At 46.3% G+C, this 25399-nt stretch overlaps 1 long non-coding RNA gene across 1 annotated transcript; it reads right to left on the bottom strand.

Annotated features, from left to right (window-relative positions):
* Positions 1-1229: 1229 nt before the first annotated feature.
* LOC148505428 (uncharacterized) lies at positions 1230-20411 on the bottom strand. Its single transcript, XR_015869892.1, has 3 exons — positions 20333-20411; positions 18340-18446; positions 1230-2585 (listed from the first exon to the last, which is right to left on the bottom strand). It is a non-coding gene; the product is annotated as an uncharacterized LOC148505428 (long non-coding RNA).
* Between the last annotated feature and the right edge of the window lie 4988 nt (positions 20412-25399).

Genomic DNA, 25399 nt, shown 5'->3' with positions numbered 1-25399 from the left:
CCAAGTACATATCAGCCCTCAAGGCTGCAACTTGGCCATAAGGCCACATCCCAGCCAAGTACACATCAGCCCTCAAGGCCGCAACTTTGCCACGAGTCAAATCCCAGCCAAGTACACATCAGCCCTCAAGGCTGCAACTTGACCACAAGACCACAACTCCAGCCAAGTACACATCAGCTCTTAAGGCTGCAACTTGGCCATCAGGCCACACTCCAGTCAAGTACACTCCAGTCCTCAAAGATTCTTTATTAATTGACTCCTCAAAGCTTCATTATCAATCAATTCTCACCTCTAATTATGAACTTTTTTTATTCCTGATAAACCATTCTAAATGTGAATCTTCCCGGAGATTCATAACAAGCCCAGGGATGAGATTCTGTTGACATCTTGGGGGGTGGAGGGGGGGGACTGTATACATCAGTAGGCCCAGCCCCACCACAGGAGAAATTAGTGAGACAAAACCAATATATTCCATATCTCACTAAATGCTCCTGATTGAGTATAACTAAATATTGAAAAGCATATCTGTGATCAAGGAGAGCATAGGTGTTGCTTTATAACCTATGTTTTGTGACATATTTACAAATAGTATATTTGCTTTGTCTCAGATTATGTATAGGGATGCGTGAGACTGGCGCCAATTTCAATGTTAGATCCAATGGTAGATCCAGACGTGCAGCTTGGAACAGCAGGGACCTTTCAACAATGCCCTCGAAAGACAATTATGGAAATACAGGATGGTTCCAGTGCTTTCTATGATCTATCCTATGAATTAATTTGACAGTGTTCTCGATGTGACCATCAAAAAAAGGTTGTCTCTTTTAAGAAATATAAACACACTCACCATTTACCGGTGGGTGATAGACGTTGGACACAATTTCACCATGGTTCTGTGGTGGTTGCAAATTGCAACGTAGATCTGGATACCTTTAGGTCACTCCAGGTCAGTATAGATAGATATGGGGAAACACATATGAGAGGTCTCCATAGTGCAAATCAGTAAACCCAACAGAAGGTCCTACAGGGTTATGTAGTGTACTCACCTTGAATGGGGTGTGATGGAAGCATTGGACATTTGTATTTAAAAACCTATGTCCGTCAGTTTAATATAGAGTTTGTTGAGCTTTGTGTTAAAATTCAAATCCAAAAAGAATTTGCTTACAAAAATCCAGTGATCGAATAATTTATAATTTATTAGTCTGTAATGGTGTTATCTAATTACACCAGATGATGATATAAATAATTTTCATTTTGAGTAGAGACATTACAAAAAATTATTACAATGAAATAACACAATTTAGATTAAAAAGATAATATAAAAATGATCTATGAATAGAATAATAAAATAAAAATGAGCAGGTCTGATTGACACAGATGCATGCATAGTTCAGTGAGATCCATGCATGCATCTGTGTGTAAAATGCTTTTAAAGTGCACAACCAGCCCCAGACTTTTCAGAGCCAGTCCTTGTTGTGAAAATACAGGGGACAAGAGATGTCCCCTGTATTTGCCATGACCAGCACCTCTCTAGCGGGGGTGTAATGCCACAGCCAGGAAAACCCTTTCACCGGGTGCCCCGGCCAAAGCATTATGCCTGACCGCTAGTCAGCCCGGGCTGGGGATCCCTGGGGAAGTGGGGGTCCCCCTCTCCAGGGCACATCAGGCCTGGGCTGATAGCCCGGGGCTATCCCCGGGACCACTGGGCAGTGGGTGCCGGGTTGCTTACTCTACCTAAGTCCTCTGAGGATGGTACTTCCCAAAAGACAAGGCAGCCAGTCGGGGCTGAGCGTTCATTGGCTGAGAGAGGTGAGCCTCCACCTCTCTCGGCCAATGAACGTGTCATTCATACCTGATCATGCTAAAATCTAAAGCATGAAGCAGGTCTATTATTTTGGGGATTTTAAGTTCGATTTGGTGTTCCTTTTCACATTGAATCTTTTTAAATGTCTTGGATTTGTATGTTGGTCTATGTAAAAGTACCAATGTTTTTCCGATGTTCGATTTTGAGTGGCATTTGAGTTAAATTCGGTTTTATGTTCGATTTGACATTCAATTTTGCCTTTAGTAAGTCTCCAAATGCAAAATCAAATGAAATGCTAATGAAAATCGAATGTCAAACTAATATCAAAATCGAACATTAGTAAATATACCCCATAGTTTGCTTTACTTGCACCCTAGCAAGAACCTTGGTAGAATCAGTTTTTCTGACTAGTATCTGGGAGCACCACCAACCCAGTGCCACAATTCACTTTGAAGAGAATGGCCTAATGTTGGTTTGTTGATTGAGGATCTATTTAATTAATTTTATGCACAACCAATCTTTCATTTTCACATGCTTAAAGGACCCACCATCAGAAGCTTGACAAGTCTTGCCAACATCCACAAATAAGAATTCATAGTTTGCATTGACCATGGCCATTAGAACAATGCTGAAGAATCTCTTGTAATTATAGTAATAGAATCCGCTGTTGGCAGGTGGGGTTATGCGCATGTTTGCCATCTATGGCTCCCCTGCAGTTAGGGAAGTTCCACCATATTTCAAGTTCCTCGGCAATACTTTTCCATCCCTCCACAGTGGTAGGGAACTAGAAAAATAAGAAAAAAATACAAATATATGAAGTTAACAAATCTTTAATATTTTACAGGCTGCAATATCTGACCTCACGGTAGCTATTTCCCCGGAAACTACATGCATCCTGCCAAAATCTGAAGGGGACACTTCCTCACAAACCCTGCCACCCACCAAAAAGTAAAAGAAGAAAACCACTAGGAAACAGAGAGGTGACAATTACCTGATGTCACAAGATAGTGCTTGCAAGTGCAAAACAAGTGCTGCAAAAACCGCCCGATGAATGGGACATCTTCGGGTCCAACATTGGATGCAGGATGCGGCATATGGCAAATGACCAGCAGATTGAGTTTCAAAGACTCATATACCACCTCATGGTACGGGGATACAGGGATAGGTGGCCGACTGAGGCCACAAACTATGATCACTGAATCACCACAGCAGCCCGTGAGCAGTAATCCAACACTGCCTCCCACCCAATCAGTGGCAAATCCCCCACCCACCAATTTCCGTGCTACAATACTCTTCTGACCAACCCCAACCTGATGAGCCACATTTTTTAATTTATAAATGGTTCTGCGTCACTTTTGTTTAAAAAAATTACGCATTTAACAACAAGTTATATCATACGCAATGTTTTGTGGTATATAATATTTGATGCTCCCGCCAATCACTGCTCTGATGTCATTTATGAAACACATGGCATAGGGCCTGATTGCAACACCGTATATCAATGACCACAAAAGTTATTGGATATGATAAAACTTGTTGTTAAATGATCCCAAAATTTGACATTGTTTAACACATGTCCACATTGTTGCTGAACTGTAAGGTTATGTATTGTAATTTTATCTCATTTTGATATTTATACAGTGCATATACTGTGTTGCAGTTTTAAAAGATATGAGGAAGCCTCAAAATAGGTGAAATGCGTAGGTACTACTTTCCTGCACTATCCTGAACCACTTATGATCTCAAAGGACTGTCCTGGACTTATCTACACATTCCAATCTACTACAGAATTAAGATAAGCACCTTTTTAATCCTGTTTATTTTTGTGTGTATACTGTGTAAATAAATTAAATTATTTTTCACAAATATACTACACTATGGAGGCAATTTATTTGCTTAGATAAGGTTGCTGTAAATCATTCTGTGGCTGTTTGAATTCTGGGATAAAGGGACGTGTTGGAGGGATTTCCCAGTGTGGACCCCTAAGATTGATGTTGACAGATATTTGATACGCTTAACTGACAAGCATATGTGCGGTACGCATATATATTGAGCATATATCACCGATTACTTGTTATAAAGGACATAGCAGCCACCTATACAAAGAAGGAGAATTGTGTGATTTATAAACAAAGTTTTAAAACCCGAAGAGAAACTGAACTGTTTTGGATACAGCGCCATAATTCCACCATTTTTTCCACATATAGATATATATATTATAAGGGCATAGTCGTACCCTTATATTAAGGCTGAATCGAAAAACACGGAAATCTCCATAGAGAATTCCGGAGGGGGGTCATGGTGTTTAAGGGGCTACACCTCAAAAGCTACTGGAGGTACTGAGCTGCAATTTGGCATGGGCGGGATGAACTGTCGCTCGGAGCTGCATGCCAAATTTCAGGGCAAAAAATAAAAAATGAGGATTTGGGAGTCAGTTTTTTCTGACACTCTCAGTTAGGACCACTTTTCTGCTGTTCTCTATGGGGGATTTTTGGGAAGGCAAAACTCAAGGTAGGGGGCGAATTTAGACTTGGGGTTTGTTTAATTAGGTAGCTATTGTTCCAGGGTAGGGCCTTTTGGGGTTCAGGTAATTGAGAGAGTTACAGTTTTTAAACTATTACCTCACAATGCGCCATTATAGAGATAGGAAGATTCAGTTCCTTGCGCAGCCTGAGTAGGAGCCTCCAGCAGGTGCACTCACTGTGGCTCAACTTAGGTCCACCAAGATGGCTATCCTCTGGTCCTCTGCCGACGGTATCAGGGGCTGAGACCGGGGGGGAAGGGAGCAGGTGTTTGCTCTGGCTGGGATCCAGGTGGGGGAGGTATTAGGCGTTAGTGGCGGCTGAGACCCGGGGGAGAAAGCAGGCGGCAGTGCAGCCATTAGCAGCCTAGGCAGGACGAGTGGTGGGCAGTAGAACCCGGGGGATGTTGTCGGCATCGGTGGCAGATGCAGGCTTGTGAAGCCGGCATCTGTGTGTACAAAAGATTTTACATGTGTCAAAAAGAAACTAAAAAAAACCTATGTGCCCCCCCCAAAGAGCAACCAGCACCGGGCTTTTAGTGACCCAGTGCTGGTTGTGCAAAATACGGAGGATAAATGATGTAGGGGTCAACCATATTAAGCACAACCAGCACCAGGCTAATCAGAACCAGTCCTGGTTGCCAAAATATGGGGGACAACCAAAGTAGGGATCCCCCATATTCAGCGCAACCAGCACTGGGCTCTGAGCTGGTTCTGGAAATACAGGGGAAAAAATTTGTAGGGTTCTGTGAGGTTCTGGTTTTGTTGTAGACCCAGGGTGGTAATAGGAGCAGACACTGAAGCAGGTTTAAAAGTAAATGTGGAGTTTTTAATGAGTGGCTTAACAGATATGAATGTGGTAAAACAGAAAGTCCGGGTATAGCACTTGGGAGCTGTAGTGAGGCAATTAGAAGAAAGTCCAGTTAGTGACAGGCAATGGAAAATGTCCAGGTAGTGACTGGTTAAATAGAAAATGTCCAGGTAGTGGCAGACAAGGGGAACTGTCCAGGTGGTGACTGATCAATTGACAATGCAGACTGAGGAATAAATATCCAGCAGAGTGTCAGTGGAGGCAAGATGCAGGGTGAACAGCAGGACTCAGGTACTCTGGCAAGGGGAAGGTAATGGAGGATGCAGGGTAGTACAGCGGGGTTGGAGCAGACAAGCAGGCAGGCAGGTAGCATTTCACAGGTAACAGATGGTGAGCACAGGGAACTCTCTCTCAGCTATGCTGAGAAACACGTTGCACTGGGAATGAAGTGAGGCTCTGAACTTCCCTAAATACCAAGTGCTGTGTCGTGACTGGCCAGAGAGAGCATGTGACAAACCAGGATTGGGCGAGCAAATCACATGGCTGGAGGCAAGATGGCGGTGCCCCTGCCAAACGGAATGGAAGCACTGCCAGGCCTCACCAGCCCAACGTGACAGCATGCCAACGCAGAGCCAAGCACAGCCAATGCCCCTCGCCACACACCAGCAAAACCCGCCAGATGCCCCCCGCCACAGTGACCTCACATGTAATACCTGTCGACCACCATGCCGAGAAACCCTGGTCGTGACAGGTTCCCCTGTATTTTCCAGAACCAGCACTGGACTTTTTCTAGCGAGGGGCTGATGCCACAGCCAGGGAAGCTCTTTCACTGGGCCCCCCAGCAGAAGCATCAACCCTGATGTCACGCTTGCCACTGAGGGGTTGAAAGCAGAGGTCCCAGGTTGGAGAAGAAATCGGAGGTGAGTGGCCTGAATGTATGATCTCCTCATTCACAGAGTTTGGACATTAACGAGACCTTATCAATGGTGCGGAGACTAACCTACAGAGGAGGTGTTCACCAGTGACCCCTACCAATCGGGATATGAGTTTTAGCTGCACCCAGCAGGCAGGTCACGGTCCTTTGATCTTTTATCCAAACCCTGTGGGAATAGACAAACACACAGATGGTGGCCCGAGGAATATGCCTCCCAGAAGGCACAGCTGCACTAGGAATTGGTACTTGAGGTACCCAAAGGATAGAGGTGTGTAGACACACTATTGCACTGAAGAAGAACTCTTTGGTATAGAACACTGGCAGATTTGGTATGACACACTGTAGCTCTGGAAGGAGACGCTAAGCTGTACACAGGTGGAGATGTTATGATGCACTGTTGCGCTATGGTAGCGCAGCGTTTGCACACAGGCTGAGATGTAGTAACACACTGTTGCACTGAAGATAGCATGGAGTAGGCTCGCTGGCAGAGATGGTAATATTGAGTGGCACACAGGCTGAGATGGAAATGATGCACTGTTGCACTGAAGATAGCACAGGGTAGTACTCTGGCAGAGATGGTCAAACGCACTAGAGAAGACACGGAGCTAATCTCAGGGGAACCTGGAATGAGGACTCAACTAGCATACACTAGGAATGACAAACGTTGTTCAGGCAACTTCCTTGAGTTCTGGAGCCGGTTATATACCCAGATGTAGCAGTTGATAGGAGCACAGTGTCAGCTGACCGAGACCATGCTACCATTGGTTGGAGATTCTGTCACATGAGAAGGATTGTCATGGCGGCGCCCATGACGGGAACCCCGATCCCCAAGACACAAGGCCAACCATGGAAGTCTGCCAACGCCTAAGGCAGAATACTCAGCGCATCACCCGCCACCGCACCAGACGTCTGACCGCACGAGAAGTCAGAGGAAGCCGGCATGGAGGTAAGAGACGGCCGATCCTAGGCTGAACCCTGAAACCTGATTGCTTAGTCAGTCCATGCCGGTGATCCCTGGGGAGCTGGGGACCCCCACCTACTAAAGGGATTCCCCTCTCCAGGGCACCCCAGGCCTAGGCTGGCAGCCCGGGGCTATCCCTGGCACCCATGGGGCGGTGGGTGCCGGGTTGATAGTGTAATGTGGTGTAAAAAATAGAAGTTAAATATTGTCTTTTGCTGTGGAACTACAGTTCCCAGCAAGCCTCCCCTCCCCTGCATGCTGGTACTTGGAGAACCATAAGTATCAGCATGCGGAGCATTATGGGCCCGCTGGTACCTGTAGTTCTATAGCAAAATAAATATTAAAATAATCACAGGACACACACACACAGTACAAAGTAAAAGTTTATTAAACATACATGCACTCACACATGTACACACATATGTACACATACTCACCTATGTATCCCTGTAGCCATCAGTCCCCTTCTCCAGTAGATTGTCCAAAAAAACAAAACATACTCACCTTCTCCTATGCATGGATCGGACCCCCTTCGGTCCAAAGTAGGCAATCCCCGGACTTGGCAAAACAAAAAATGAAAGACGTGACCCATGGACTTTAGTACTGTCCTACAAGGACAGTACTATTCAAATGAGAGCTTAGCGGCAGGATTTCACTGTGGAAAACCGCCGCTGAGCACTCATTGGCTGAGAGAGACGAGCCTTCTGTCTCTCAGCCAATGAGCGATTCTCACCATTAACTTCAATGGTGAGAACAGTTCGTGCGCATTTAAAAAATGGTCACCTTAGCGCCATTTTTGAAATTCAATGCTAGCCATCGCGAGGCAATCACGGCTCGCTGCGTCATCACCCCACCCCCTCGGCTGGCTTATATAAGCCAGTGCAAGGACACGGCATAGCAGTCCGTCGGCCGGGAGGCAGCAGAGAAGACCTGCTGAAGACAGAAGAAGCCAGGGAAGTCCTGCATGGGCGGCCCCCTGCAGGTGAAGATGCTGTGGGAGTCCTGGGGGAAGCGGCAGCCATGAAATAGAGCTGAAGGCTGCCGCCCCCCCAAGTGAAGGTGCAGAAAAATAAAATATTAAAACAGTGTATTTGTTTTATTGTAATATTTATTTTACATAGGTACTATAGGTACCAGCGGGCCCTTAATCACCTGCTTGCTGGTACTTGTGGTTCTCCAAGTACCAGTATGCGGGGGAGGCCTGCTGGGACCTGTAGTCCTACTGTAAAAGACAATATTTATACTTTCATATGCGTCACACTACACTATCAACCCGGCACCCACTGGCCAGGGGTCCTGGGGATAAACTCCGGGCTATAATTTTTTTTTAATATTACACATTCATTTTTTAACAGATGCATGGATGGATCTCACTGATACATCCATGCATCTGTGTCTTATTGATTTGATTTTCTCAGGAGCATGCCCAACACCAGTGAGTCGCCTCTGTTGCCCGCTGATGCTTGGCCCTGTGCATGGCCCTGTTGCTGCCACTGCTCTGCACCCCCGCTGCTGCCACTGCCCCACACACCTGCAGCCTGCCCTCGCAGCTGTCTCTCCCACTTCAACCCCCAAGTGTACCTCCACCTGTGCAAGTGTACCTATTTGTTGTCCTTCTGCCCTGCAGGTGGCCCGGTTTGCTCGTCAATACCCCAATGGTTAATAATTTATAAAAAAGCAATGAAATTCCATAGACAAAAAAACCTTATGGTTTCACATGTCCAATTAAGGCTTCTTAGACATGATCTGAAATTTCACAAAACCTACTAAATATGTGCCACTCAAACTAAAAAAAGCAATCAAATTCCGCTTATTAAAGCTGACGCCTTAAAGGACGTGTTCCTTGCGCAATACTTATATGGAATGCCATCACACCTTGTGGTTAACTGCAGATTCAGAACTCTCACAGTATGAGATTGCTGTCACTCACAAAATGGTGGATCTGCTAATTCACAGAATTGTGTGCTCATTGACAAATACACACATGCAGTCTATGCAACTGAGGTCTGAGCAGAAGATAGAACTGCACAGATGGGATAAGAGTGGAGTGGATGGGGGAAGAGACAAAGCGGTCTGGATGGGGACATATAGGCGTGGAGAGGGGGGGAAGATTAAGCAGCACTGATGGGAAGGAGCCAAAGTGATGCAGATGGGTGGAAAACAGTGGTGCGGATGGGGGAGACAGAGTGGCATGGTTTGGGAGAACAGAGTGACGTGGATGGGAGTACAGAGTGGCATGGATGCGGGAAGACAGAGCAGCATAGATGGGTAAAGACAGATTGGTACGGATGAGGGAATACAGACTAGCACAATGGGAGAACACACATCAGTAGAGATTGGGAAAGACAGATTGGTGCAGATAGGGGGAAGAAAGATTGCTACGGTTGGGGGGGGCAGAGTGGTGCAGATGGAGGAAGAAAGAGTGGCACAGACGAGGGGAAGACAGAGTGGTGTGACTAGGGGGAAGTTGGTGGTGCAGATGGAAGGAAACAGAGTGGCATGGATGCAGGAAGACAGTGCGGCGCGGATGGGGAAAGACAGATTGGTGTGGATGAGGGAATAAAGAACTAGCACAGTTAGGAGACCACAGAGCAGTAGGAATTGGGGAAGTTATAGCAGCATGGAGGCAAAGATAGTGTAGATGCAAAGACAGAGTATGATATTTTTACAAATTAGGGACTGGAATATGTATTCTGAATGAGATGGATGTATGGAGTGTGAAGGATGTTGAAACCCAGTGAGATTGTTGTGGTGAATGAATGGGAAGATTGTGGGCACTGAGTGGGATGCGTATGCCACATAACTGCTCAGACCTCAGTTGCATAGACTGCATGTGTGTATTCCAATGAGCACACAATTCTGTGAAGTAGCAGCTCTACCATTTTGTGAGTGACAGCAATCTCACTCTGAGAGAGTGCTGAATCTGCAGTTAAATACAGGGTGTGATGCATACTATGTCCATTAAGTGGCAAAAATTCAATAGGTTTCGTGACATGTCAGATCATGTCTAAGAAGCCTCAATGGGATATGTGAAACCGTAAGGTTTTTTGTCTATGGAATATATATATATATATATATATCAGAAAGTAGAGGAGGGGCGCTCACTTTAACAGTTAAAATGTGTATATACTGTAAAATCAAGTGCAGAACAGTCGATAATGACAGCAGATATAATAATATAGTCAATGTTAACAGCAATCGTGGTGCTTCAATGATCAGTCCCAGATACAAACATAGATAGTGGGTTTTCTTTCCTTTTCAGGGATATAATGGAACCGAATTCCTGTTGATCTTTAGGTATTATAGGATGATGAAAACACCATTTTCGGGATATGCGTTCATTCTTGAAATATAGCTGAAAGATACCCTCACACCAGAAATACACCTAAACAAAAGAGGGCCAATAGGCCACTATCAATAATGGATAAAACACTTCCACAACAATATTAAAATTAAGTATTATTTATTTCATAAGAACAATAAATTCCATATGGAGTTGCTTACATCAATTGTAAAATCACAGAAATAGATGAAAATCCAACGCATTTCGACCCTAAGGTGGGACTTCTTTAGGGGTATATCATCATGTGACTTAATCAACAGTCCTATTGTTAACCGGAAGAACCACGGCACTGTAATCAGCTAATGGGAGATGCAATGAATATGCACTCTTAACTTTTAAATCCACAGATAAGGTGTGCTTAAACCCAAATGCATATCACTCCTTCAGGACACTGCTAGTGTTAGCTCAGCATGCTGCAAATGTGTGTGTATATATATATATACACACACATTTTATGTATGCTGCCAAAACAGTGCAAATTTCATAACTTAAATAAAAAGAACATTTTCTTTCACAAGAAATAAAGACTGGTATTTATTTCTTACCTTCAGGTACTGCTGCTTCAGGACAGTACTTATGGCTTTGCTGGTCTCTGGGATGATAAGGCCCAAAGCTTGAGGGGAAATGAGGGAGCCAAACCAGGGAAACTTTTTATTCTGCCTCCTGATGTATGGAGTCACCAGACACAGTAACTCCTGGAAGGTGGCATCATCCATGCGCAGGAAATCAGGATGACCATTGCGTCGTTTGCTGATGGTCTAGTGTGTATCCAGCTTTAGACTTACTCAGAAGGCTGATGGCCGTCTGATCTGCATTCAGTGATTTCGATGTTTCCGGTTTTGTGCATGAGTGGCGGATGTGAGATGCTTTCAGTGGGTGACTTAAAGCACTGGGCGCGCGAGTGAGTCATTAGCATATTTTAGCAATTGTGATCGGTGAGAGATTGCAGCTGCGATGGCACTTGCGTCTACATCCGAACAATCAGTCTTCTGAAAGAGGGCTGACTGGTGCAGGATATAGGCATCATGGCAATACCCTGTAAAGCCTCCACACTCATGATCCATACAGTATGTCGGCATAATGAGGTCTGTTAATATAAAATTATTCCCTCAAGAGAATTGCTACTAGGACATTAGGTATCCATACATCCCAAAGAAAGGTTAACTTATGGTTATTCCACTCTAATTCAAAGTGGCGGACTTAATAGCTTCACTCCCCCTCCTCAGCTAGGCAGCAGAGGGCTTCAGTAATGGCATGCTCCACTCACACATATAGCAGTACTCAGCCATCTTTAAAACCACCCACAATTAAAAGGAGTTCTGTGTAGGTTTTTATAGAACAGAATTCCTGTATTCAATAGGTGACTGGTGTACGTAATGAGCCATATCATTTGCTATAGGCAGTTCTTTTGTTTGGGCAGTTTTTTAGCAAGATTGCTTGTGGCTTACTAAATCTGTTTCATAAATTTGCTAACCTGCATTCAAAATGCCGAAAAAATTAATATGGAAAGTTGTATTTGAAAAACTTGATTTCCCAATGAGTTTTACTATAATAAATCCAGAAGATTGTAGCTGGACAAACAAAAACAAATCACTGAAAAGCACTGATTTGGAAATATATTCCCACCTAGGTCTTTGAGATTTTTAACTTTCATTTTTCTATTTGAATTAGCCAGTCTGCAGAGGTCGTCTTTGTGTCTAAAGATGTGTGGCCAGTTACAAAATACTATTTTTGTTCCTTATATAGGATAAAATCTATTTCTATATGTTCTTTATCATACCTTAGTGAAAGAGGACAAGAGCAGTATCCAGTTGCCGCCTCTGGCAGTAGAAAAGCTAGTTACACCCACGGCTAGAAAGGATAATATTACTGAGATCATGCAAAACAACCTGTTTAGTGAAATTCCCACCATACTCTTTATACCATGGCTGACAATGAACCCTAATTTTCAGCGATAGATTTTGCTTAAATATTTTATCAGTTTCAGCATTAACAAAATGCATAATACAGTACCTCTAATACTTTAACATGGAAGGATTTCTCACTATGGTGAGTCAGTGTTGGAAGCCAAAAAAAAGCAAAGGGTGCAAATACATCTATTGTCTTTGCATGCTGGGTAAATACTGATAGCAAATACTGGACAGTGTTACTTTTACACTGCAATTTAGTGTTAAGCTAGGATATGCCCCTTCTAGAACTAAGGGCGAAATGTAATGTTTTACGGGAGCCACTGCAATTCTGGCGAGATATTCACTAGTTTTGCCTTTAAACTAATTGCCGCTTTAAATCTACCGACTATCTGGCCATAATCATGCCAGCTCCCACAAATTGTGGGCTATTATATTTGGTCCTAAATCCATACTTGCAACGCCGTAACTTCATTACTCGGCGCCCGATGCAGGCCACGCCCCCTCGACATGACGTCATGTGGGGGGGGGGCACAGTCGCCGGTAATCACAGCAATGCCCAGAGCATCCTCAGGATGCTCCAGGGGGGCTGTAAGGGCATGAAACATGTTGCTATTTTCTACTGAGAACACTGAGTATATCTTCTTGAACAGGAATTCAATTCCCTTATCCAGTTTTTTTTGAAGTTATCAGTATATTTATGTTTTATATTTCTTTATTTATTTCACAATTTTTTTATTTTAATTTTTTTCTTCTCCAACTTTTTTACCTTGATATAATTTTTTGCTGAAACATTTTGCTTAGGTTGTGATTTATTAGAATTTATTTATATTGCATAAAACAACAATGTTTGTATTGCCAAAAATGTACAGTATTTAATTTCCACAATACATATTTATTTTAATTTATCTAACTGGACCCTTTTATTTATTGGGACATAATATAGGTTTGAATTTATGGGCTGGTTATAGTAAGTATTCTTCAACACACCAACATACACTAGGATAGACAAATGAATGTCCAAAGCTCCATAATTATTCACTAAAGGTGAGTAACCACTATCAGCATCTTTATCCATCACTGAATTTGGAACATATACACTATGGGCCTGATTCAGCATTGTACGCAAATCCGATGGTTTGTGTACACTCGGATTGTTGGAGGTCTGCACATGCGCTGGATCTGCACTGCGCCTAAGCAGGTCTCCTTCTGCGACTACAGTTGCAGTGGCCTAAGCCGCAGCGTGATTTACATGCTGTTGCGTTTCGGGGTGGGGAATAGGCCAATGTTCCTGAAAACGGGGATATGTTGCCCCTATTTTCTCGGGAGTGCCAAGGCCAGTGCTTGAGTCTTTCGACGCAGATATACTGGCCTCAGCTACGGAGCTGCGGCGGCCATTCTGAGTAGCCTCACTCAGGTGGCCAATGCCGGGACCAAGGGTTACGATGGTGAGGCGATGGTGTGTCTTTGGATCTTTGATGCTGTCAGGGGGCATCTTCTGTCCTCAGACGCTTATGTTAGCATCACTGCTGCCTCCAGAGACACAGCAGTGATGCTAACAGCGTACAACTCTGAATTAGGGCCTATGTTGTTTCCCTTTTTTCCCATCTGCTGGGTATTGGACCCACAATACTGAGCACCCAGGTGTAAAGAGGACACTCCGTTGCTAAGCAACTACTACAGGACAACAGTGTTAAGATTTTTCAATGCCTTCCTTTATCATTTATATGGTGAGTTCCTTTGCCATATATATTTCACCCTACACCTACACCACTGTACAACAGTATACACTATGATCTCATTTTCTTTACTTTCCATTTTATAACCACATTGCTGAGAGTCAGTTATATTACTCATGCACACCAATAAGACAGAGAAATCGCCAGGACAAAGCTCCCTATCTATGAACTTACAACATTGACCAACTGCTCATAGATCAGCATTGTGTGCCTGTTAGTATCCACCTATGTCACTGCTCTGGGCTTTTTAAGTTAATATTTAGTTACTGAGGTGGAGTTTATTACATGCAGACATACACATTTTAATCAAGCTCAGGAAACATGTCATCAAGGGGATTATAGTGCCCTGATAGTAAGCATATAAATCTAAGCAAGTATTATTTGCTTAGATTCACTGTATATGCTCAGCAGCAGCAGTGTCTCGATAAGATGTTGGCAATATAGTACTAGCACTCTTTAAATAACCTCAATGTCGCAGAATAAAAAAATGAAATAAACATATACACAGTTACAATAAAGGTTCTATGAGATGTGACAAAATATGATACTTCCCAATACAAAGCCATTGCTTCCGTGTGAACAGCACTACTGTTCATGGTGTTTGCAAGTTAAATCCTTACCATATTCTGTTTCCTATTTGCATGCTTTGTTACATCTCACATATTGTCTCCTACTGTACCTTGGCCTTCCTTTGTTACACAAATGTCCAGCACATACACAGCCTGTTTTGTCGCCTTGTCTTTTATGTATATTTCTATGCACATTATATAATTATAAGCACTTTGCATGAGCCCCACACACGAGAACACATGTAACTGCTCATTAAATCTCCTGCTAACCAATCATAATGTTGCACAAACACAAAGTAGTGTATTTAATGTCACATGATGATTTATCTAATTGAATGTTCAACCTTGACAAGTGGAACTAGTGACTAGCCTAATTGTTTACATTGCAAAGCCTTAGCAAGGGTTTTCTACCTTTTTGAAGACATACTGTATTCATGTTACAGGATAAATGCCTCCAGTCCTTCTCAGAGGGACTATTAAAATCTGTAAAAGTACCTTCTTTGAGGCCTCCAGCCTCATTGTGAGTTGCACGGAGATCCCTATACGGCCGCATTCAGAATGTGAGTATTTTGCTAATGGAATGCGGAGGCAACTAAACACATATGTGGAAATTGTGCCACCACTACTTTGCGTACACTAGCACAGCCATCATCGGTACTTACAGCTACCTTATGCTGGTGGTAAGAGATCTGTCTGACAAGGCATCCCCTTGTCATAAGCGCAACTCAGAATAGAACGCATCTCTGACTTACATTACATGCTCACAGCTCTCCTCCAACACAGTGCTGTCCTGTGCTTACTTTCAGTTTCCGTCCATTTGACAAATTGAAATTGTTAGCAGAAAGCACCGTACACTGTCACTGTCTGGCACTAGGACCCCGGACTGCAGAAGGGGTGACCTCAGACATTGTGCTGTACTCTACGCTTGTGTGGCCATACTGCGTATCTTCCTCACAATCCCTCCTACTGGAAAGACGTGCCCCTGAGGGTCTCTAGTGTTACACATGTAAGAGACAGCATTGCAGAGGCCAGTGACCCTGTTACTTCCACTGCACCACTACTGCTATACCGCTACAGGCATACAGCCAGTGTGCATACTACACTACCACCACTGTTTGTACAAACTAGAGATGCGCGCTGACCACGGGTTTTAGATCTGGATTCATCTTCGTGGTTTGGTTTTGAAAAATCACCCACACATGTTTTGGTTTCGATTTTCTATCTGGATAACAGGTAAAATCATGTAATTTTTGCAATCCAAAACCCGAAATTGAGATTTAAAATCCAAATTCCAAACCCCTGGAATATCAGAACCACGACTCGGATCTTTCCGGATCCATGAAATTTGGGCGGATTCTGATTTCTGGAGAACTGCACATCTCTAGTACAAACACAGGTATGTGCTCCCATATTTCCCACACCATCTGCACTTCCCTATTCATTCCTGGCTGGATCTGGTACATACAAGTTATGTATGCGCTGTGTACCTGTTATACATGCCTGCTGCATTAAGCCTGTGTCATCCTGTAAACCTATTCTGCTTGGTAAATAAACCAAAGAACTAGTACATTTATCAACCATGTGGACTAACCTTCATCACACACCGCTGTCACCTATATTTACTATGCCAATAGATATATCAAGGTCTGCCCATATATCTGGCATCCGTTCTGCATTGAACTTATGGGCCTAGTGACCAACCTCTTGCTAGACATTTCTGCCAGGCAGGTCATAGTTTAGCAGCTCTGCACTACTGCATTATTCAGAGCCGTAACTAGACTTTTTGGTGCCCTGTGCCATAGAGAGCATTGGTGCCTCCTCCCCCGCATTTTTTACACAGATACAAGAAATTAGTAAGGAGTGAGGTCAGATGGATCCATATATTAGACACTTTGGCACGTAGGTCTTAATGAAACTTTGTGGTTACACTTTTAGTTTTATAAATTCCCTTTTTTTGCAACCATTTTATCAGGGTGTTCTGGTCCAAATAGATGTGTCTATATATTTCTATTCATCCTGTAGCTATTTGGTTTTAAAATGACAAATCGTAGCTGTAATTGTTTGGCTCATCACCTGATTGAGCGGGGACCAGTTCATTGCAGAATTGATCATTGTTTATTTAACCTTCCTAAGTGTTCTCTGTATTAGTGATGCCTTTATTCTGTTACCATGGGAATGTTGCTCACTTATTAATTATCTTACTACAATCAGATGTATCAGATACAATAGCAATTATAACATTATACTATATGATTACTCAGTAACTATCATTTAGTATATATTTTATATTTTATGTTAACCAAATTATTGGATGAAGGGTCAATGGGCCTGATTCAGAGCCGCTCGCGAGTGCACAGTGCTCGCAAGCAGCTTGATGTTTGTGATCTGCACATGAAGTTTAGTCGCTATAGGGCTCGCTACAAGACGGGGCAGCTGTTGATGGTGAGTGACAGCTCGCCCCGTTTTGTAGGCGGGTAGGGGGGGGGGGGTGGGCCAAACGCAGGCGTTCACTTATGAAGGCCTGGCTTTTGAGGGAGGACCTACTGACATCACAACTCATGTCAGTTATGGACTTCCTGCTCTATTAGAGCAGGAAGTCAACTCGGCCTTGCAGCAGCCGAGACCCTACCCCAGAGTCTCGTCGCAAGGCCGATGGTCGCGATTATCGCAACGGGCTCCTTGCCGCTCGCACAAGCTGTGGGTGGGCTCCCACAGCTTTGCGAGCGTCAGGAGACTAAAAAAAAAACGCCCACATTACCAGCGAGCGGCCGGCCCTTACGAGCGGGTCTGAATTAGGCCCAATGTGTGATGTCAGATATGTGTGCAGGTGGAGGTCCGGACACCGGCTTGCATACACGTGGTATTTGGGCAATAAGGAAAGTTGTATGTTAACCAGGCTTGCCGACAATCTGGCTGTCTCTTCCGGGAGAGGCAGCCAGCTCGGCACAGCTGGGGGTGTGTGTCACTGTTTTGAGGGCGTGGCGGGGGGCGTGACAGCATGGTCACGTCATCGCGGCCCGTCCCCGGTACATAATGCCGAGATTACCGGCGGTGCTATGATGACACGATTCAGCGCGAATTGTGTCATCAGCTGCCCCCGGACTGTCCAGTTATCCAAATTAGGAGAAGACGCTGGTGGGGGTTGCGGGAGGGCGGAGCCAGCCGGGAGACTTGCCCTCTCTTCCGGGAGTGACAAACGATTTTCGGGAGGCTCCCGACCATTTCGGGAGAGTAGGCAAGTATGATGTTAACTTAGGCCCTGATTCTGAGGTTGGAGTAAAGCAAAAAGAGCAACTATGCACCTTGGGCAAAACCATGTTGCACTGCAGTTGGGGATTTAAAATATGCAGAAGGATGTGTGCAAACCCAAATCCTAATGTGTAAAATAAAGATGTCCAGTTTGTGTGCTACATGCATTAACAGCCAGTATTTACATTGCATGCAAAAATAGTAAATGTATTTGCGCCATTCTTGCTAACGGGATGGGTACGGCATGCTGGCGCTCGGGTTCCCGGTGGTCAGAATCCCGACGCCGGCATCCAGACCAGGTTACAATCCAGATGGCTCTAGGTAAGTAACCCTAACCTAACCCTAACTCTATCCCTAATCGACTCTCCAGTGCCTAAACGTAACCTGCCCCCCTAGTGTCTGCATCTAACCTCACCCTAAACCTAACCCTCCCCCCTTAGTGCCTAACCCTAAACCTCCCCCTAGTGCCTAACCTCTAACCCTCCACCTAACCCCGCTACTTACCTTCGGGATAACTGTGGTCGGGATGCCAACGCCGGTATTCTGATAAGTGTCGGGATTCAGACCAGATTCCCCGCTTTCGGGATTCTGAACATATCCCCTTGCCAAAGCTGCGGAGATGTTGAAAAATTACATAAGGTTAACTTCACGTGCATTTTCGGCTTCACTTGGCATCTCATTGGAACGGGTTCAGCATATTGTGACAAAGGAACTGAAAATGCGATGCATGCGTACCCAGAAATCTCACAGGAGAGCAAATGCGACGAGTTGAATCATGCAAGAACACAGTTTGAATGTTGGAGAGCAGGGTCTGGCTGGGAACTTTTAGTCTGGGGGGCAAATGCAATCAAGTGGCCCTGGTTTTTCTACCAGCACATTGCAACGGCAAAATTAATCTGACAAAAAAACTGCAGGCGTGTTTTATCTAATGGGGATGAGGACTAAGGGCCTGATTCAGAGCCGCTCGATCTGACAGAGTTCTCGCTCTGACAGAGTTCTCGCTCTGAATCAGGGCTGGGCTTTTTTTTTGTTGTTGCGGCCTCTTGGCCGCTCACATAGCTGTGTGTGACCACCCACAGCTATTGCGAGCGGCCAGGATGATGGTTGCGATCAGGGGCAAACGCAGGAATTTTATAGGGGGGTTTCCAAACGGTTGATTAAAAAAAAAAGCAACTACAACTACATATATATTTGTGTGTATGTATATCACACACAGCAGCAGCAGCAGCACACACACACGGCATGCACCCTGTCACACACTGCACGCAGCACACACTCTGTCACACACAGTATGCACCCTGTCACACACAGCACGCAGCACACACCGTCACACACAGCAGACCGTCACACACAGCACGCAGCACACACTCTGTCACACACAGTACGCACCCTGTCACACACAGCACGCACCCTGTCACACACAGCATGCACCCTGTCACACACAGTATGCACCCTGTCACACACAGTATGCACCGTCACACACAGCAGACCCTGTCACACACAGCATGCACCCTGTCACACACAGTATGCACCCTGTCACACACAGTATGCACCCTGTCACACACAGCAGACCGTCAAACACAGTATGCACCGTCACACACAGCAGACCCTGTCACACATAGCAGCAGAACACACACACAGTATGCACCGTCACACACAGCAGACCCTGTCACACATAGCAGCAGAACACACACACAGTATGCACCATGTCACACACAGCAGACCCTGTCACAAACATCAGCAGCACACACACACAGCACGCAGCTCACACTGTCACACACAGCACACACCCTGTCACACACAGTATGCACCCTGTCACACACAGCATGTACCCTGTCACACACAGCACACACCCTGTCACACACAGTATGCACTCTGTCACACACAGCACGTACCCTGTCACACACAGCAAGCACCCTGTCACACACAGCACGTACCCTGTCACAGACAGCACGCACCCTGTCACACACAGCACGCACCCTGTCACACACAGCACGTACCCTGTCACACACAGCACGCACCCTGTCACACACAGCACGCACCCTGTCACACACAGCACGTACCCTGTCACACACAGCACGCACCCTGTCACACACAGCACGCACCCTGTCACACACAGCACGCACCCTGTCACACACAGCACGCAGCATACACACACAGCACGCAGCACACACTCTGTCACACACAGCACACACAGCACGCAGCACACACCCTGTCACACACAGCACGCAGCACACACTCTGTTACACACATCTCTGCACAAATTACTTACTTCCTGCATCCAAGGAGTTAATGATCACGAGTCAGCTTGCCGGGCTGAACGGGACCCTGGAGCAGTGTAGGGGTGAGGAATGCAGTCACAGGACACACACTGCACTTTTGAATTTGCTGCGTTTAGCTTCCCCGCACATGGACCCGATTACACTTATTATAAAGAGCGCTGCCAGGGCTATTAATATACCAGTGTGCCCCCTCAAGCCCCAAAACACCCCTGTACCTTTTGTTGGCACAGCTGCTGTCATCCCTTTACTCCACTGCATCCCCGGAGGTGGCCCAGTTCTCAATCAGAGTGTCCGCCTCTGCTCTGCTGCGGACCTCCTTCTAAGTGCAGGACTGCTGGGTGATCCTCGTTCTCCCACTGCCACGCTCCCTCTGGGAGGACTGTAAAAAGGCAGTGTACGGGCAGCTCCGATCGTGGGGGGTGGCCTGCAACTAGTGCAGAGATGGAGACAAGGCTGTCTCCGTCTCTGAAAACAAAATTTGGTCAGTCAGGGGGGGTTTCTGGGTACTCAGAAACCCCCCCTGTGTGCGCTACTGGTTGCGATGGCCAAGACCATCGTGACCATCGGGCTTGCGACGAGACCTTTGTGGTAGGGTCTCGCCCATCGCAAGCCCCAGAGAGCTTTCGGCTCTAACAGAGTCGGAAGCTCTCCACTGACATCACTGGTGATGTCAGTGGGGCCGCCCCCAAACGGCAGGCATTCTCATGGGAACGCCTCCATTTGGGCAGCCACTCCCCCAGCCCGCCCACCAAAAAGGTGCGAGACCCAGAGTGACGGAGTGTCCGTCGCTAGCCGGGTCTCGCGCATGCGCACGACGGAGCCGGCTCCATCGTGCGCATGCACTGTGGGCCACCATTGACCCGGTTGCAAGCGCTCAGCACTTGCGACCAGTTCTGAATCAGGCCCTAAATGTATAATCAAATATATGAAAAATCATTATGTCTAAGAAGCACTACAATCAACTATGTCACCTACCAGCTCTGTCTGACAAACAAACAGGTTAGCACACGTACTGGAAAGTGATTCTGCCTATTGTGAAAAAACGATAAGCCACAAAAGTGCGCTTATTTGTTCTATAACATCTAATAGATTTTACATTGCCATACAATAGTATGATGATGACAATGATGACGATTTTTGCCAATAATGTAGAGAAAAGTGATTTTTCTCTGTTATCTGCTTTCATACATACCAATGTTCAGTGTAACTCTGTAAGTGTCAAATAGCGCTGGTTATAGTGCATCTGACACTCACCACCTCTTCTTACCATTCTATCCCATGGTAACTTTCTGGGTTACAAATCTTAAACTAGATGCAGATTTACTCTATTGCACAGCCCAAAACAATTAGGATAAAATGAAGAAAGTTTTTCTAAAATAAATTACTATGACTACATCTTTATAATCACCCAGAGACATAAAAATGAAGTATGTACAGCACTTCTCACACAATAATGAACCACTTGGGTATCTTACATCTAATCCTGCATCCTTTGTTTATTACATACTTCCTTCTGAATAAAAAAATGTTGCATAAACTCGCTGAGGACTACTTTCCTATTTTGCTCCATCTCCATTACAATCTCTCACTGTCTCACAATTCTGCCCTGTATCCCTGTTTATATCTCTCTTTCTCCCAATCTGTCCCTACACCCTGATGACATTGCTCTCTCCCCCAATCTGTCCCTACTCCCTGATGACATCACTCTTTTCCCTCAATCTGTCCCTGCTGCCTGATTACATCAATTTCTCCCCATTCTGTCCCTGCTCCCTGATGGTATCACTCTTTCCCCCCAATCTGTCCCTGCTCCCTGATGACATTACTCTCTCCCCCAATCTGTCCCAACTCCCTGATGACATCACTCTTTCCCCCCAAACTGTCCCTGCTGCCTGATGACATCAATCTCTCCCCCATTCTGTCCCTGCTCCCTGATGGCATCACTCTTTCCAATCTGTCCCTGCTCCCTGATGACATCAATCTCTCCCCCAATCTGTCCCTGCTGCCTGATTACATCAATCGCTCCCCCATTCTGTCCCTGCTCCCTGATGACATCACTCTTTCCCCCCAAACTGTCCCTGCTGCCTGACGACATCAATCTCTCCCCCATTCTGTCCCTGCTCCCTGATGGCATGACTCTTTCCAATCTGTCCCTGCTGCCTGATGACATCAATCTCTCCCCCAATCTGTCCCTGTTGCCTGATTACATCAGTCTCTCCCCCATTCTGTCCCTGCTCCCTGATGGCATCACTCTTTCCAATCTGTCCCTGCTGCCTGATGACATCAATCTCTCCCCCAATCTGTCCCTGCTGCCTGATTACATCAATCGCTCCCCCATTCTGTCCCTGCTCCCTGATGACATCACTCTTTCCCCCCAATCTGTCCCTGCTCCCTGACGACATTACTCTCTCCCCCAATCTGTCCCTACTCCCTGATGACATCACGCTTTCCCCCCAATCTGTCCCTGCTGCCTGATTACATTAATCGCTCCCCCATTCTGTCCCTGCTCCCTGATGACATCACTCTTTCCCCCAAAACTGTCCCTGCTGCCTGATTACATTAATCTCTCCCCCATTCTGTCCCTGCTCTCTGATGGCATCACTCTTTCCAATCTGTCCCTGCTGCCTGATGACATCAATCTCTCCCCCAATCTGTCCCTGCTGCCTGATTACATCACTCTTTCCCCTTTCCCCCCAATCTGTCCCTGCTCCCTGATGACATCAATCGCTCCCCCATTCTGTCCCTGCTCCCTGATGACATCACTCTTTCCCCCCAAACTGTCCCTGCTGCCTGATGACATCAATCTCTCCCCCATTCTGTCCCTGCTCCCTGATGGCATCACTCTTTCAAATCTGTCCCTGCTGCCTGATGACATCAATCTCTCCCCCAATCTGTCCCTGCTGCCTGATTACATCAGTCTCTCCCCCATTCTGTCCCGGCTCCCTGATGGCATCACTCTTTCCAATCTGTCCCTGCTGCCTGATGACATCAATCTCTCCCCCAATCTGTCCCTGCTGCCTGATTACATCAATTGCTCCCCCATTCTGTCCCTGCTCCCTGATGACATCACTCTTTCCCCCAATCTGTCCCTGCTACCTGACGACATTACTCTCTCCCCCAATCTGTCCCTACTCCCTGATGACATCACGCTTTCCCCCCAATCTGTCCCTGCTGCCTGATTACATCAATCGCTCCCCCATTCTGTCCCTGCTCCCTGATGACATCACTCTTTCCCCCCAAACTGTCCCTGCTGCCTGATGACATCAATCTCTCCCCCATTCTGTCCCTGCTCCCTGATGGCATCACTCTTTCCAATCTGTCCCTGCTGCCTGATGACATCAATCTCTCCCCCAATCTGTCCCTGCTGCCTGATTACATCAGTCTCTCCCCCATTCTGTCCCTGCTCCCTGATGGCATCACTCTTTCCAATCTGTCCCTGCTGCCTGATGACATCAATCTCTCCCCCAATCTGTCCCTGCTGCCTGATTACATCAATCGCTCCCCCATTCTGTCCCTGCTCCCTGATGACATCACTCTTTCCCCCCAATCTGTCCCTGCTCCCTGTCGACATTACTCTCTCCCCCAATCTGTCCCTACTCCCTGATGACATCACGCTTTCCCCCCAATCTGTCCCTGCTGCCTGATTACATCAATCGCTCCCCCATTCTGTCCCTGCTCCCTGATGACATCACTCTTTCCCCCCAAACTGTCCCTGCTGCCTGATGACATCAATCTCTCCCCCATTCTGTCCCTGCTCCCTGATGGCATCACTCTTTCCAATCTGTCCCTGCTGCCTGATGACATCAATCTCTCCCCCATTCTGTCCCTGCTCCCTGATGACATCACTCTTTCCCCCCAATCTGTCCCTGCTCCCTGACGACATTACTCTCTCCCCCAATCTGTCCCTACTCCCTGATGACATCACGCTTTCCCCCCAATCTGTCCCTGCTGCCTGATTACATTAATCGCTCCCCCATTCTGTCCCTGCTCCCTGATGACATCACTCTTTCCCCCCAAATTGTCCCTGCTGCCTGATGACATCAATCTCTCCCCCATTCTGTCCCTGCTCCCTGATGGCATCACTCTTTCCAATCTGTCCCTGCTGCCTGATGACATCAATCTCTCCCCCAATCTGTCCCTGCTGCCTGATTACATCACTCTTTCCCCCCAATCTGTCCCTGCTGCCTGATTACATCAATCGCTCCCCCATTCTGTCCCTGCTCCCTGATGACATCACTCTTTCCCCCCAAACTGTCCCTGCTGCCTGATGACATCAATCTCTCCCCCATTCTGTCCCTGCTCCCTGATGGCATCACTCTTTCCAATCTCTCCCTGCTGCCTGATGACATCAATCTCTCCCCCAATCTGTCCCTGCTGCCTGATTACATCAGTCTCTCTCCCATTCTGTCCCTGCTCCCTGATTGCATCACTCTTTCCAATCTGTCCCTGCTGCCTAATGACATCAATCTCTCCCCCAATCTGTCCCTGCTGCCTGATGACATCAATCTCTCCCCCATTCTGTCCCTGCTCCCTGATGACATCACTCTTTCCCCCCAATCTGTCCCTGCTCCCTGACGACATTACTCTCTCCCCCAATCTGTCTCTACTCCCTGATGACATCACGCTTTCCCCCCAATCTGTCCCTGCTGCCTGATTTCATTAATCGCTCCCCCATTCTGTCCCTGCTCCCTGATGACATCACTCTTTCCCCCCAAATTGTCCCTGCTGCCTGATGACATCAATCTCTCCCCCATTCTGTCCCTGCTCCCTGATGGCATCACTCTTTCCAATCTGTCCCTGCTGCCTGATGACATCAATCTCTCCCCCAATCTGTCCCTGCTGCCTGATTACATCACTCTTTCCCCCCAATCTGTCCCTGCTCCCTGATGACATCAATCGCTCCCCCATTCTGTCCCTGCTCCCTGATGACATCACTCTTTCCCCCCAAACTGTCCCTGCTGCCTGATGACATCAATCTCTCCCCCAATCTGTCCCTGCTGCCTGATTACATCAGTCTCTCCCCCATTCTGTCCCTGCTCCCTGATTGCATCACTCGTTCCAATCTGTCCCTGCTGCCTAATGACATCAATCTCTCCCCCAATCTGTCCCTGCTGCCTGATTACATCAATCGCTCCCCCATTCTGTCCCTGCTCCCTGATGACATCACTCTTTCCCCCCAATCTGTCCCTGCTCCCTGACGACATTACTCTCTCCCCCAATCTGTCCCTACTCCCTGATGACATCACGCTTTCCCCCCAATCTGTCCCTGCTGCCTGATTACATCA

The sequence above is a fragment of the Taudactylus pleione genome, unplaced genomic scaffold (assembly GCF_031769625.1).
Source record: "Taudactylus pleione unplaced genomic scaffold, aTauple2 ptg000454l, whole genome shotgun sequence".
NCBI classification, from domain to species: Eukaryota; Metazoa; Chordata; class Amphibia; order Anura; family Myobatrachidae; genus Taudactylus; species Taudactylus pleione.
This window is presented reverse-complemented; position numbering and strand designations above follow the sequence as displayed.